The sequence below is a fragment of the Hirundo rustica genome, chromosome 1 (genome assembly GCF_015227805.2).
Source record: "Hirundo rustica isolate bHirRus1 chromosome 1, bHirRus1.pri.v3, whole genome shotgun sequence".
NCBI lineage: Eukaryota > Metazoa > Chordata > Aves > Passeriformes > Hirundinidae > Hirundo > Hirundo rustica.
Window position 1 is genome coordinate 49980220 of NC_053450.1, and position 12996 is coordinate 49993215.

Genomic DNA, 12996 nt, shown 5'->3' on the forward strand with positions numbered 1-12996 from the left:
CACCATGTAAAAGCTTTTCCCTACCCTGAGGTGTTATTTAACTTAGAAGAAGAAAATTACTCTTATTGAGTACCCACTAAAATGTATCAAAAGGGAGATTCTGCTTTCCTGTAATCTAGCACTGATAGTTTTGGTGCTGGCTATTGAAGTTTACCTAAACCCATTCTTTCTGAGCGTAAACCTGAAGTAACTTTAGATAAAGTTATCAAAGGTAGGTAGATGTAGGGCATTGGGTGGAGCCAGGATCCTGAACTGAGTAGGAGTCCTAGTAACAAACCAAAGGCTTCGCACGCTGGCCACGCATCCCTGGTAGTGCAAATAGAAAAGTTTTATTTGTGAAACTCGTTTTAACATGGGGAAAAAAAAAAAAAAAAAAAAAAAAAGGCAATGAGACAACATGGGTGGTTTTGCTGTTCTTGCAGCAGTGATAAACCTAAATGCGAAGCAGTTTTGTCAAAACCCAGCCTCTGAAAACACACGCTGGCTACTCTGAAGCTGAAGGGAAGGCATTGCCGCGTGTTACTGGAGACTGTGTGGCCAGCCAGGGCGTCAGCGAGCTAAGAGGTATGACAAATTCATGCCAGGGAAAACAGCTCGCACGCAGGCTTCGTCAACCTTGTTTTCATGGCTTTTGTGTCTTGTAAACAAGTTGTGGCAGCTGCATGTGATAAATCCCTGCGCAGAGCAAAAATAATTACAATAGGGAGGGAATCTCGAGGCCGGCGTAGCTGCCTGCGTGCGGGGAGGAGCGGGTGGTGTCTCGCCGCCTGGGGGTGGGGGTCCGTGGTATCCCACATGTCTCCCAGCTTGTGCCATGAGGTCAGCGTGCGTGGCTGCAAAACCGTTGGAGCTGCAACAGCTGGCCCCGTGCTCAGGGGGAGGGAATGGGGCAAGCAGGGCTGGAAGCTGGGCTGGCTTGAGCGGCTGCACCCTCCCGGGCCGTGCTGGCTCCGCTAACAGCACGATCCGGCTGCCCAGGCAGAGCGGGGGGCGTGCGGGCGCTCCGCCGCAGAAGGGGAAGCAGGAGAAAGTAAGCAGTAACCAGGGAGAGAGAGTGTGCTGTGGGGAATGAGTTTTCCCCTTGGAGATGAGGTAAGGCTGCAGTGGGAAGCCCAGCCCACAGAAGGTGCAGTGCAGCTGGGAGCCCAGGTGCACCGTGACCCTGTTCAGTGTCACTTTTACACCTATGGTATTTAGGTCACTTGCAGTTAACTGTGTCCTGCCTGTCAAAATCTGTTTTCATTTGCCATTTTTCCTTCAAGCGCTCCTGCGGGGTTTTTTGATAACCCTTGGGAGTACTTCATATTCTCTCTAAAACCCTTTTTGTTTTGCTTTTTTCTTTTCTTTCTCTACTTGGCATCTAGCAATTGTCAACTTCCCACCTGGCTTTTTCCCAGTAGGGATTACTGGCACAAATACAGCTCATGTTCACTTTTCAGGACATTACTTGTTTTAAGTCTTCTGTTCACCAACTGCCAGAGTTGTTACATCTCTATCCTGTTTCGCTGGTTCAGCAGGCTCTTCTCCCGTGAGTTCCAGCATTCAGACTGAAGGAGAAGAGATTAGATTAGCCACTCACTCTAGCAAAATGTCACTTAGAGCTGTTGCTGTTCCAGACATGATAATTGTACCCATGTGTGCTCTATGCGGTTCAGTGTCTATTCCAGTCCCTGTCACGACAATGAGTGCCTGGAGTTGTGCTCACACAGAAAATCATATAAACCGGTGCTAGCTATGCTACAAAGTAAAACCTCAGACTGCTTTCTCCATCTATATTTTGCATGCACTCTGGCTGACAGCTTAAAGCCATTTTTTGCTCACCTTTCCCTTTGAAACTGGCTTTATTTACCTTTAAACTCCTCTTCCTTTCTGAGGCTGAGGTGTCAGGTCTGGGACTACAGCTGGCAGGAATCTCAAGTCCTGCTACACAGATTTGCAAAACAGGGTAGCTTTCACCAACAGGTCGGCTTCACAGCCCTTTGTAGCTCTGCAGAGCTGCTTCATTGTGCAACATGAATCACAGTCCCTGGAGTCGATGCAGCCATGAATAAGTCTCATCTGCCTCCCAGCTAATCTGTGTTCCACTGGATAGCAGTGGGTTTTTGCCAGATTCCACGTGTTTCTACTGACAAACAAGGTATTGATCTTTCAGCTGCTTACACAATGTGTAATAAACCTGTAAAAATGCACGGAGGAAGGAGTGCTCTGAATTAGTGACTTTACTGGGGGGGGAGGAGAGGGGGCACAGGTGGCAGACTGTAAGTTGAATGAGTGCAGCTGACAACCATCTAACCTTGTTTATTCTTGGACAGCTTCCCTGGGACCACAGGGCTGTGGCTGCTTTCTCTAATTGCAGCCTAGGCAGTGTCTGCCCTGGGCACCAAGCCCTGTCTCTAGGTGTGTAACAACATGACCCTCTCAGAGAGAAGAACCCTTGTCTGGGCATATATAAACCCTGCACGTGGTTTTTGTTATGAGCCTTTCATCACATAATTTAGCTGTTGGTGAAGAGGATTGACCTGGCTATGGTGGGAGTGGGTCAGTCCCAGAAATTTTACAGTAGATATATCTATATTTGCCTGGTTTCTCTGAGTCTTTCCATCACTGTAGTGTTGCCATACTGCTGGGGAAATAATGTCCCGGAGCTCCTCCATCAGGGACATTTCACAAGTTGGCAGGACTCACCTTCTTTTTTGGAATATTCATTTTTATATGTAGTAGTACAAGAAATAATTCACAACTGTGAGGCCTGTAGTTTCACTAGTATGGTATTCTATAAGTGTACAGAGAATGTTTGATCCTGCCTCTGAAGTCCCTACAGCCTGATAGCTCTTTGGGAAATCATGTGTCACACACTCCATACTTGCTTCTGCTTCCTCCCCAAAACCAAACAGTTAGGGCCTGAGTGGCTTCAATTAGGGGTAAACAATTTGGTTTATTTAACTGATGTGTACTATCTAGTTTCAGCATAAACCAAGTGTTCTTCTCTATCTCAACTTTTCCTCTGGTGTTCTAGCTCTTTTGCTGGAGCAAAATTGGTTTTTTGTTGATTGGCAAATAAATTTTAGTGTTTAGCTGGGGGCTTTTGGCCTTTAGAAGCCTCTCCTGTAGAAGCTGCTGATGGAGAAGATAGCCTTGATCATAATTTGTCATCAGCTTATAGATTTTACCAAGATGCAATTTTGCGTGGGTGTATATATGTCTATCCCCTATATTTATATCTATCCCCTATATGTATTGCTCCTGGTATTTATATAAAAAATTAACAAAATCACTTGACCGATGTGAGAAGGTTGTGATGTTCCCGAGCTAGTTTTGTGAATTTGTATAGCTTGTCTTGGAAATTGTTCTGGATAGAACACACACAACTGATGGTAAGGATCTCAACAGTTTTGTAATTTTCCTGAGTAAGCATTCAGCTGTTTTTCCAGAGCCTGTAATTTCACTTCCTTTTCTAGCCTGCAATGTTCTGATTGCTTGACCTTGTGTCCAATGCTTTATTTTGTTTTCTTTTGCACTTCTAGTCTCATTCCTTGTTTGAACTCTCCCTCTATCACTTCTCTCTCTCTTTGACTTGAGAGTGCTTACACAATATCATGCATAGTCCATTTAACTAGGTTAGAGATATTTTGACTAGTTTTGTACTGTTTTGAAAGGCATCTGATATCTGCTACTCCACTACAGGAACCACAACAGCAAATCTTGCTCTGATGCAAACAGATCAACTTCTGTTCATCAGTGAAAGCACATTTTCTCTGTATAGATAGCTCAGCTTTTCTCTAACTTCTGCTTTCTGTGTTGTGACAGGGGTAAGGCAAAGAAAGAAGCAATTAATAATAAAATCCATTGGGCATTTTCAAAAATGGAGGGATTATTTTTAGTTTTCAGTCAGTGGCATTGCTGGTTTCAGCGTTCTTTCAGAGTCCTGGCTCTGCTGCCATGAACTTTCTCCTGGTGAGGTGTGAAGCAGACATTCCTCTGCCAACCTGAACGAAAAGGTTAGTTCAGGTTATTGTATTAAACACTGTTTAGGCAGTTGCTTCTGTAACTCATTCTTTGTGTTAAATTCAGCTGGCTTGCATTCAGCCAAGGTATTTCCAGTGATGTGCTGCCAGCTTTCTCCAAAGGCCTCCTCAAAAGTCTTTCTTCCATAGCTGGTGATATGTGGAAAAAAACTCCTGTAAATATCTCAGTTTAGTGTATAGATTTGCATCTGCAAAGTACCTGCTGTCATAAAGCAGTCAGTCCCTCCACCTCCCTTCCCCTACCAAACCTACCTTGACCCCTGCTACTCTGCCCATGGCACCTGTGGCAGAGAGGAAATGCCCCTGTCACCCTCTGAAGGGAGAGTGACATCCCTTACCCTCTCTTTGGACCCTAGGAGGAGGTGGTGGGAATGCAGACATACAGGTGGGATACAGACATTCCCATGGGAGAGTTCACACTCAGTCCTGCAACACCTTTCTCCTTACCCTGCATGTGATCATGGGGTGCTGGTGGTCTTGGGGAGGGCAGCATGTGAATCCCAGCTGGGTATTGTGCCAACAGCCAGCACCACTCTCTGAGCTTCCTCTGATGTGGCAGTGTGAGTTTAAATAAGCAGGAGGCGTGAAAGGATGTATGGGGGGCTGCGTCAATTTCTCTCATATTTACACTGATAAGCAACAGGTATTTCCGCTGTGAAAAATCTAATTTCCTTTCCTTTTGAAATGCAGTGATGCAGAAGCTCAGGTTTCCTTCCACGGGGTCAGAAGAGCAAGGAGTGCTGCATGGATCAGCTGATGCCTGTGTTGACCAGACTCTCCCCATCTGGCAGAAGTGACTCATCGGTGGCATGACCCAGGCATTCTGTGAGGCTTGTTGAGCTCAGGGAGAGTTTGACTTCAGATCCTCTACTTCCTTGAAGATTTGCCTTTAGTCCTTGCCTTACCCCAGCCCTCATCTGCATTTGCTATCCAAGCTGGGCTGAAGTTGTCTGCCCCAGATGCCTTCCCAGTGCCAGTCCCTTGTTTCGGGGTTTCAGGAGTTGCCATTGCAGATCTTGAGCTGCTGCCTCCACCTGGGGCTCATTACATGCAGCTTCCTCTCCAGCTGCCAGGGGCCTGCACAGGGAGCAGGGAAATGGCACACAAGGCACTTGTAAATCCCTCAGCCCTGCCTGCTATTGAAGGAAGAGCTGGCTGAGCCTCCCTCCCTGCAGGACGGGCTTCCTGCCCTAGGAAATCCCCTGCTATAAGGCAGCCCAGGACATCCACCTTGAGGATCTCAAACTGTGGCCAGCACTGGCTGGGTACAGAGTGAGAGCTAGGGGTTTTTAGAAAACCCTAATGAAACCTTTTGATTATACATAAGAAAAAAATAAGTGATCCTACCTGCTCCCCAGCTCTGTGGTTTGCCTAAACTTACTTCTCTGGAATACACTGGAGTTTGATCTTTGAGAAATGATATCTAAAAACCCCACATGTAAAAACTTAACTGTTCCAGTGATAGGATCATGATTTGCCTTTGATCCCGTAAATTGTTGAACCACAACTCTATTCGTTGCCCAAGGACTGCAGGAAATGTACACAGCGTTATGCAAATCTCTACGAGAGGGAATGTTTTGCAGAGGGCGGGGGGAGATGGTTCTTGCCACAACTGTCAGTCTCTGGATTGCAGCTGAATAGTTTGGCAGTCCCAGCGCTCCTGTGTCACCCCGCTGCCAGTTCCCACGGCTCCTACCCCTCTCTGCTCACCGTCCAGTTGTGCAAGTCTGGAGCGGCGAGCTTTTTTCAGATCTCCCCCTGTGTGAGCTGGTGGCATTTACAGGCACAGTCTGCAAGCTCGGTCCTTCGTCTGCATTTTTCTCCAAGCCACCACTGTGAGTGTAGTGTTCATGTTTCGCCTCTAAATCCCCATGACTTTTGCTGGCTGGAGTCAATCTGATGGTAAGACACAAAACAATTTCTTTTGGGAACCTTGAGGGGAGCTAAGCCTGCACCAGAGCCCAACCAAGGCAGGACAACAGCAACAACACAACAGGAACATGGCCAGCAGATGGGGAGCTGTCAGGCAGGGCTTGAATTTTGTGTAAAATATGAATTTTCCTCTTTCCCAGACTCGCAAAAGAATAGTAAAACCCCTGTGAAGACGCAGGCTGAGTGTAGTGTGGGAGTACATCCATCATCACCACCACATTCAAAACAAGAGTACTTGACATCCTAACCATGGCTCAGGGTAACAGATCCTGATAAGAAAATAAAAATAGAGGTCCTTTGATACCTTCTCTGTTCTTTCTTTTTAGTGTTTTTTTTTTTTTTCCTTTTGGTATGTAAGCTAAGTGGTGTGACACTGGACTTTGGTACCTCACCCAATTTACTTTAATTTGCATGTTGAAGAAAGTTATCAAAAGGGCAGGATGAGCCCACCATTGCCCAGGTGCCCTGGTAGGGGTCCTCTGGCAGCCATGCCGCGGCGTTGTGTTGTGCCGCATCCAGAGCGCAGCCCAGCCTTATCCATAAGCTGCATGCACCACACAGGTACAGGGGCTGCAAGCACCAGAATGTGGGGCAGTGCTGCATCAGCTGGGCAGGAGTTTGTTTTGCTGTTTCTGTTTGTTTTTTTCACCTCGGTGATAATTCTTACCCAATGCGTGATCTCTGCTCTATGTACTTTACTACTCCTTGTGATAATCAAAATCCGGCCCTGAACTTTTTCACTACAAAGGAAACAAGAACTTTGCCCTGTTGGCTGTTAACAGGGCACTCAGCAGTGCCGCAGCCTCTTCTCACGTGCAAAAACCCCCAAAGTCTGTGGAAACTGACGACAGAACGCTTGCTTTTTCACCAGTGTGGCTGAAGATCAGGTATTTGACACGGACATGAGATTTCTGATATCAGACTCCCCTTAAAAAAGGAGCAGGCACCCAACCAGTTGGTGGAAAAAAAAAACCCTTTAAACACCAGGACCGCCAATAACGTGCTGTGTACGGCTCAAAGTGCAACCTGTGGTGGGTTCAAAGCGCTGAAACATTAACCAGACCTTGGGCCACCGTCTGTAGTTGCCGCTGGGCGCCCGCACCACGGCTGCCGGGAGCGGGAAGTGAGGGTGGCACTCTCGTTATCCGTGTGGAGAAAGGGCGCAGCGGTGTTTGCACAGCGCGGACGGAAGCGCTGGTGGCGGCCCGAGGCGTTGGGCGTGCGGCGGCGGGGCGGCAATGGCAAGGTACGAGCTTCCCCGTGCGGGGAACGGGGCGAGGCCCAGCGCTTAAATCTCAGCCTCCAGCTCTTGTAGAAGGGCCCTGATGAGCGCTGCGGTGATGGTGGTGGCGGCATGAGGCTGTTCTTCCACGTCCGCTCTTTTGTTTGCAGGTATAACCTGCCTCAGGCGAAACCCCTGACTCTAAGCCTCACCCTCACCCCAAATGAGGTAAGGAAGAACAAATGTCATTTATGAAATTGCAGGCTGCAATAGCAGGGGGAAAAGGGAATGCTAGAGCTGCTTCTGGCCCCACACCTCAGATGGTTTGGAGCTGGGTGGTGTTTTGGTGGTGTTTTCTTTTTAACAGTGGTGAGGTGTCCTGGAGATCAGATGAGGAGATATGAGGAGCCAGAAAGCATTTCTGAGCATTCGAGTGTTGTAATCATGTTACTGCTCCCTGAGCTCAGCTGACACAGGAGACAGGCAAACACCTCCCACTGCCCAGGTAGGTGACGGTATATAACTCTTCAGAACACCCTGAGGAATAACAAGTCTTTCACAACTTTGCCTTTGAACTCTGAAGAAGTTACGCTTGCATGATGGATGACAGTGGTGCCCAGCCATATTCTGAGGCATAACACGGCTCTCAGCTCCCTTGCAGGGAGTTTTATCCTCAGCTGGAGGGAGGGTACAACAAGCTGTGCATCAGCACCGACTCTTGCAGCTGTAGAAACTTGTCATTTCCTTTCCAAACCCCAGCACCCTCTGCAAGGCATTTGGCCTTGGGCCAAAAGCCATTCCTGTAGTGTCTGATCCTGCTATACACATTTGTAATGTTAACTTACCTGATTCGTGATGTGGGTTTCTCCACAACCACTGCCACATATCTGTGTCTTGTCAGCGTGGTGGTTTTGGGAGAAGCCTCTTCCATTATCTAGCCTTAGTGTGAGTTTACCTGAGAGCATGTCCCTGTTCAGGGGAGCAAAGTGATGCTTTGCTCTGCTTGTGCTGAATCATTGTTACCTGGCAAGGGTTTGGGAAATGTGAGATCATGTTTTATTGTAGCATATTACAGCTGCAGAAAAGGTATTGGATTCTGGGTTTCTATCAAAAGACTAATTCTTGATCAGGATGATAAAATATTTAGGTGTAGCACTTTGCCTTCACAAAGGCAAAGCTCTTTGTAAAGTAATTGCTCTAGTAGTAGGAGTGGCAAAAAAAAGACATGCTCATTTATGGTGCTTTAAATCAGACAAATCATTTCCGAAGACAAATAACAAAACCGTAGCAGAGAGCTCTGGTGCAGGGCTCCTTCTTGTATTGTAAACACTGCAAGACAGAAACCATCAATATTTACACAGTGCTCAGCCCAGCACAGTGCAGCTTCTCTGGTCGGATCTTTGGAGGCACTAATAGGAATATTAAATCATGCTGAATACCTTCTTGCAATATTTACAGTTTAATGATAACCAAGCCTGTGTGTGCTGAATACTGTGGATTGTGACCATGCAGCACCGGAACCAGAAAACCTCCGATGAGGCTAAGCCTCGTGATATCTTCCCCCTGCTCATCACACGTGCGCTACACCCCTCCTGGTGCTCCCAATATCCATCAGAAGCAACTTAGAAGGAATGATGCAAGAATGAGTGTGTTACTGTGTGAGCTGTCACCGGTTGTGCCAAGGACTGTGGATTGAAAAGTCAGGGGGGAAGAAAAAGCATTAAAAATACTATTGCTATGTTGCCCTCTGGGCCCACAGAAATGTGACACAGAGAAGAATTAGCCTTTTGCGGTTTCATGTTTCCCTGACCTTTTAAGAGAGAAAGAAAAGAAGAGATCCAACTTCTGCTCCCAGTCACAATGCTCTAAGTCCAAAACAAATGTAATACACTGGCTCCTGAGGTGCAAAAGCAGAGTTTTACATTGTCTATTGAAAAGCAGAGAGCTGAGGTGTAAAGATAATTTAAAAAAACCTGCTTGAGTTCAAAGATAAACCTCCATCCCAGGCAAGTACAATTATTCGTGTTTGAGTGTAATTTTGGCGTTTAAGATCCATTCAGTTTTCTGTGGTGGGATTCCTGCCTTGGTGTCAGTGTGAGGTAAAGCAGAAAACACGTGGCTCCCAGAGCACAATGCCCTCGTATGTGTGAGTGAAGGATGTGCCACAAGGGGGGAATCCTGGGCACCAGCACTGCAGCTGACAGCCCCTGGCAGTGGCAACTACCACTGATGCATGTGGCAGAGATGCTGTGACAGCACCTGCAATCACACCACTTGACACTTGTGAAGGCCTTGAACCATTAGCGTTAAACTCACACGTGTTACTTGATATGATAACAGTTCCAGTTAAAAGTAATTTCAGAATTGTTATTTTCGCTTATGCAACCCTTGACAAACAAAATCTGCTTGGATTATACTTTAATGACAAACCCTGCGTGCTTCAACGGTTCTTCTTGGTTTTATTTCCCACCTTCCGCTAAAGGAAATTTTTATCTCGGAGGGAGAAGATACAGCAGGTGGGCTGCTTCCTACCTGAAATCCCAGCATTGCCTGGCAGAAGCTGATAGACAGGAATCATCACAATGAATGCAATACTGCACACAAGTAGCTTTTCTTATGAGCACAAGGTTGTTAAGCAAAGGATGAGAAACACATGGAGTACACTGCAGTTTGCTAGTGTATGGCCGGGTTCCCAGGTTCGTGTACATTCTTGCAGACAGGCTGCAGTTGTCATGATGCTATTGCCAGGAAAGACGTAAACAGAAGGAAACCTCTTGTCAGTTGAAACATTAGGTTAATAATACAAAAGAGTACTTCATGGAGTCTTTCAGATTGATACACGTCATCTGTTTGTCAAAGATGTTTTTCTCTTATTTGTAGTCATACAGCCCCATTGACGTAAGTCACAATTTTCTTACATTTTTTAAATAACAGCAATATTTACTATGTGGTGAATCAGGGCAATGAGCAAGACCATAGGATCCTCTTGCAGAGGATCATGACTTAAAATTCATGTGTTTTAGGCAAAGCATTTCTGGATTCACTTGAAGACTGGCACATGGACATGTTCCTGTTGAAGTTGCTACAGGTTTGTCTTTATGTATGCCTCCACTACATTTTATAGCTGGCAATTAGTCTGGGATGAAGTCTGGTTTCTCTCCCAACACTGCAAACGCAATAGTGTAACTTAAATAAAATTCCAAGCCTGGTTCTTGTGCTGGATTAAAACAGTAGATAGTGAGATGAAAAGAGAAGTCACCCTTTCAAACTCTTCTTTCCCACCATGACAGCTTACTTCATGGAAGCAGCAGCCATCTGACCTGGATTACTTTCGGGTTGTGTTTAATGCACACCACATTCCCCTAGAGTTGCCACTGCTCCAGTAGCGGTGCCCTGCCCTGTGCAAGGCCAGCTGTTGCCCAGGGGCTTGCATCTCCCTGCCCTCAGCTGGCACCATGATACTGCCCTGTGGCTGATGCTACCACTGAGGTTTGTGGAAATTGTAGAACTGCGGTCATGGTGGCACAGGTGCACTGGGAAGGGATGTCATATATTTAAAAACTATTTACTGAAACATTGCTCCAAGGTGGGGGTGGGAAGGGATTTCCCCCTTCAGCTGTTGCTACAGGTGCGATTGTCCCACAGCATAGCAAAATGCCATCTCATCATCTGTGAGCTGTCTGGCCCATACGATTTTTTCCCCTTTTGTTGTCAATTATTGCCTGGAGAGATGAAGAATGACACATGCTTAAGTGCATCAGTTATCTCAATTTTCTTACCCTTATGCCTAGCTTAGACAAGATTTACCAGAACAGTCTACAAAACAAAGAATTTTCAGTTCGGGGTTGTTTTTTTTTTTTTTTTTTAAGTGATAGTAGTTTTCTTCTGAAGACTAACAAATGGACTAGAGCACAGTGAGTTATTATTACAACCACTTATTAAAAAAAAAAAAAAAAAAAAAAAAAGAAGACAAAAGAACATGCTGTAAGATAACAAATAATATAGCCCAACTTGTGCAATGCAGTAACTTCTCAGTGCTACAAAAAAATCAGGGATAATCACAATCCTGAACGCACACTCACAAAGCAATTCCAGATTGCAACCATGAGCCCCCATAGTCAGTTCAACAGGAAAAAGTAAGGTGTAGTATTTTAAGGACAAGACTTTGATAATTCTCTAGTTTGAAGCCAGGGATAAGTGATAGGCTGGACATTCCCACGGGGGAAAGAGACTAGTTACGTTGGAATGGGTTACCCTTTGATATTCAACATCTCGGCTCCTTAGTTACCGTCTCCAAACTAAGGTGTTTGCCCCAGCACATGGCTGTTTACACAGTGACTTATCTTACCTTGGTGAGATATTTGATACCCATAAAACATCCGTCACACTCTGGTCACACTCTGGTCACACTCTGTCCTACTGCTTTTCTTTAACTCAAGGCAAGGCCCATCCCTCTTCCAAAACCTTTGACAGCTTTGAAATATGGCAGTGTTGCCTTCGGTGTAGCTTAGGGGCCATGCAGTGGTTGCTTTCTCCAGAGGCTCTGCAACACCTCAGTACTTCCCCCTCTTTGAATAGACGTGGCAAAATCCATAATTTGTTTCCATTCTGCTTGGCTGAAAATGAGGAAAAGTTCGGTCACCCTGTCATGGAGATAGTTAAGTGAAGAGTCAATACAATGAAGGCCTCTGTAACCAGGAGTAGCCCGTAATAGGTGGTGGCAATGTCAAAGCTCAATTTGTTTTTTAATATAGCTCTTTTTTTTTTCCTTCTTCTTTCGTGTGTGTTTTTTTCCCCTCTGGGTGGAGCAGAGCTGGGGAGGTGATGACTTACCTGCCACAGCTCGGTAGATCGCAATCTGGAGCTGGCAGAGTGTTAACACAATGCCCCAGCAGAGCTTTTCTTTCTCTAATTTCAATGATTATGTTGTTACTGGATCAGTGAAGAGAACCATGAAAAACACAATTACCAGGAAGCCCTGTTCCTTTGCTCGCCCCTTTGTCTCCCTGCGAATGGGGCATGTGACTCAGGGAGCAATAGAGGACCGGCTGTAATCTCACTCACTACCGAGAAGGGTGCTGTCCCCGGATGGGACCCAAGCGTGGGAAAGCCTGACTGCTGGCTGGAAGGGCCAGTCACGTCATGTTTTGCAGCTGGCATCCAAATGTATCCTGATGAATCAAGCGAGAGCAGCTACCTTGTCCTGCCACCACGGCGGCCGAGCAGCCGTGCACGAGAGGAGCTGTAAAAACCTCCCCGCATGCAAAAGCACAGGGAAGGGACTGTGTTGCGAATGAGCTTACTGTGACAGCACAGCAGTGTTTCATAGGTCACTGGCATAGCATGAGACTAAAGAGAGAGGGGATGAGCATCTTTCGGCTGTGACTGCCGGTCTCAGGTTTGCTCAGTGCAGGACCGTGGCTAGTGGGTCTGACCCGACCCTGTTATGTGATGCACAGTGGGAAAAAAGAAATTCACTTGCTCTCTGCACTCCAAATAATGTATAAAGCCAATACCTTTATCATTAATTCCTATCAAAAATGTCAGCTCTAAGTCATCAGATTTGATAGGCAATCATGCTCCAAACTGACGGCTGAAGTGAATTATTTGCCCATTGCGTGATGCCAAAACAATGTCTTGCAGGAGAGAACAGACATTGGCAAACAAACTGACAACAAGATATACTTCTGGGGAAGGCCTCTGGTTTGATCTGGAAGGAAACATTGAGTATAAATAGGGAGAAAGTTTACCTGCATGAAAGGTGGGGTTGAGCCATGGCTTGGACGTCCTTACTCTGCTGGAGAACAGCGTGAAACA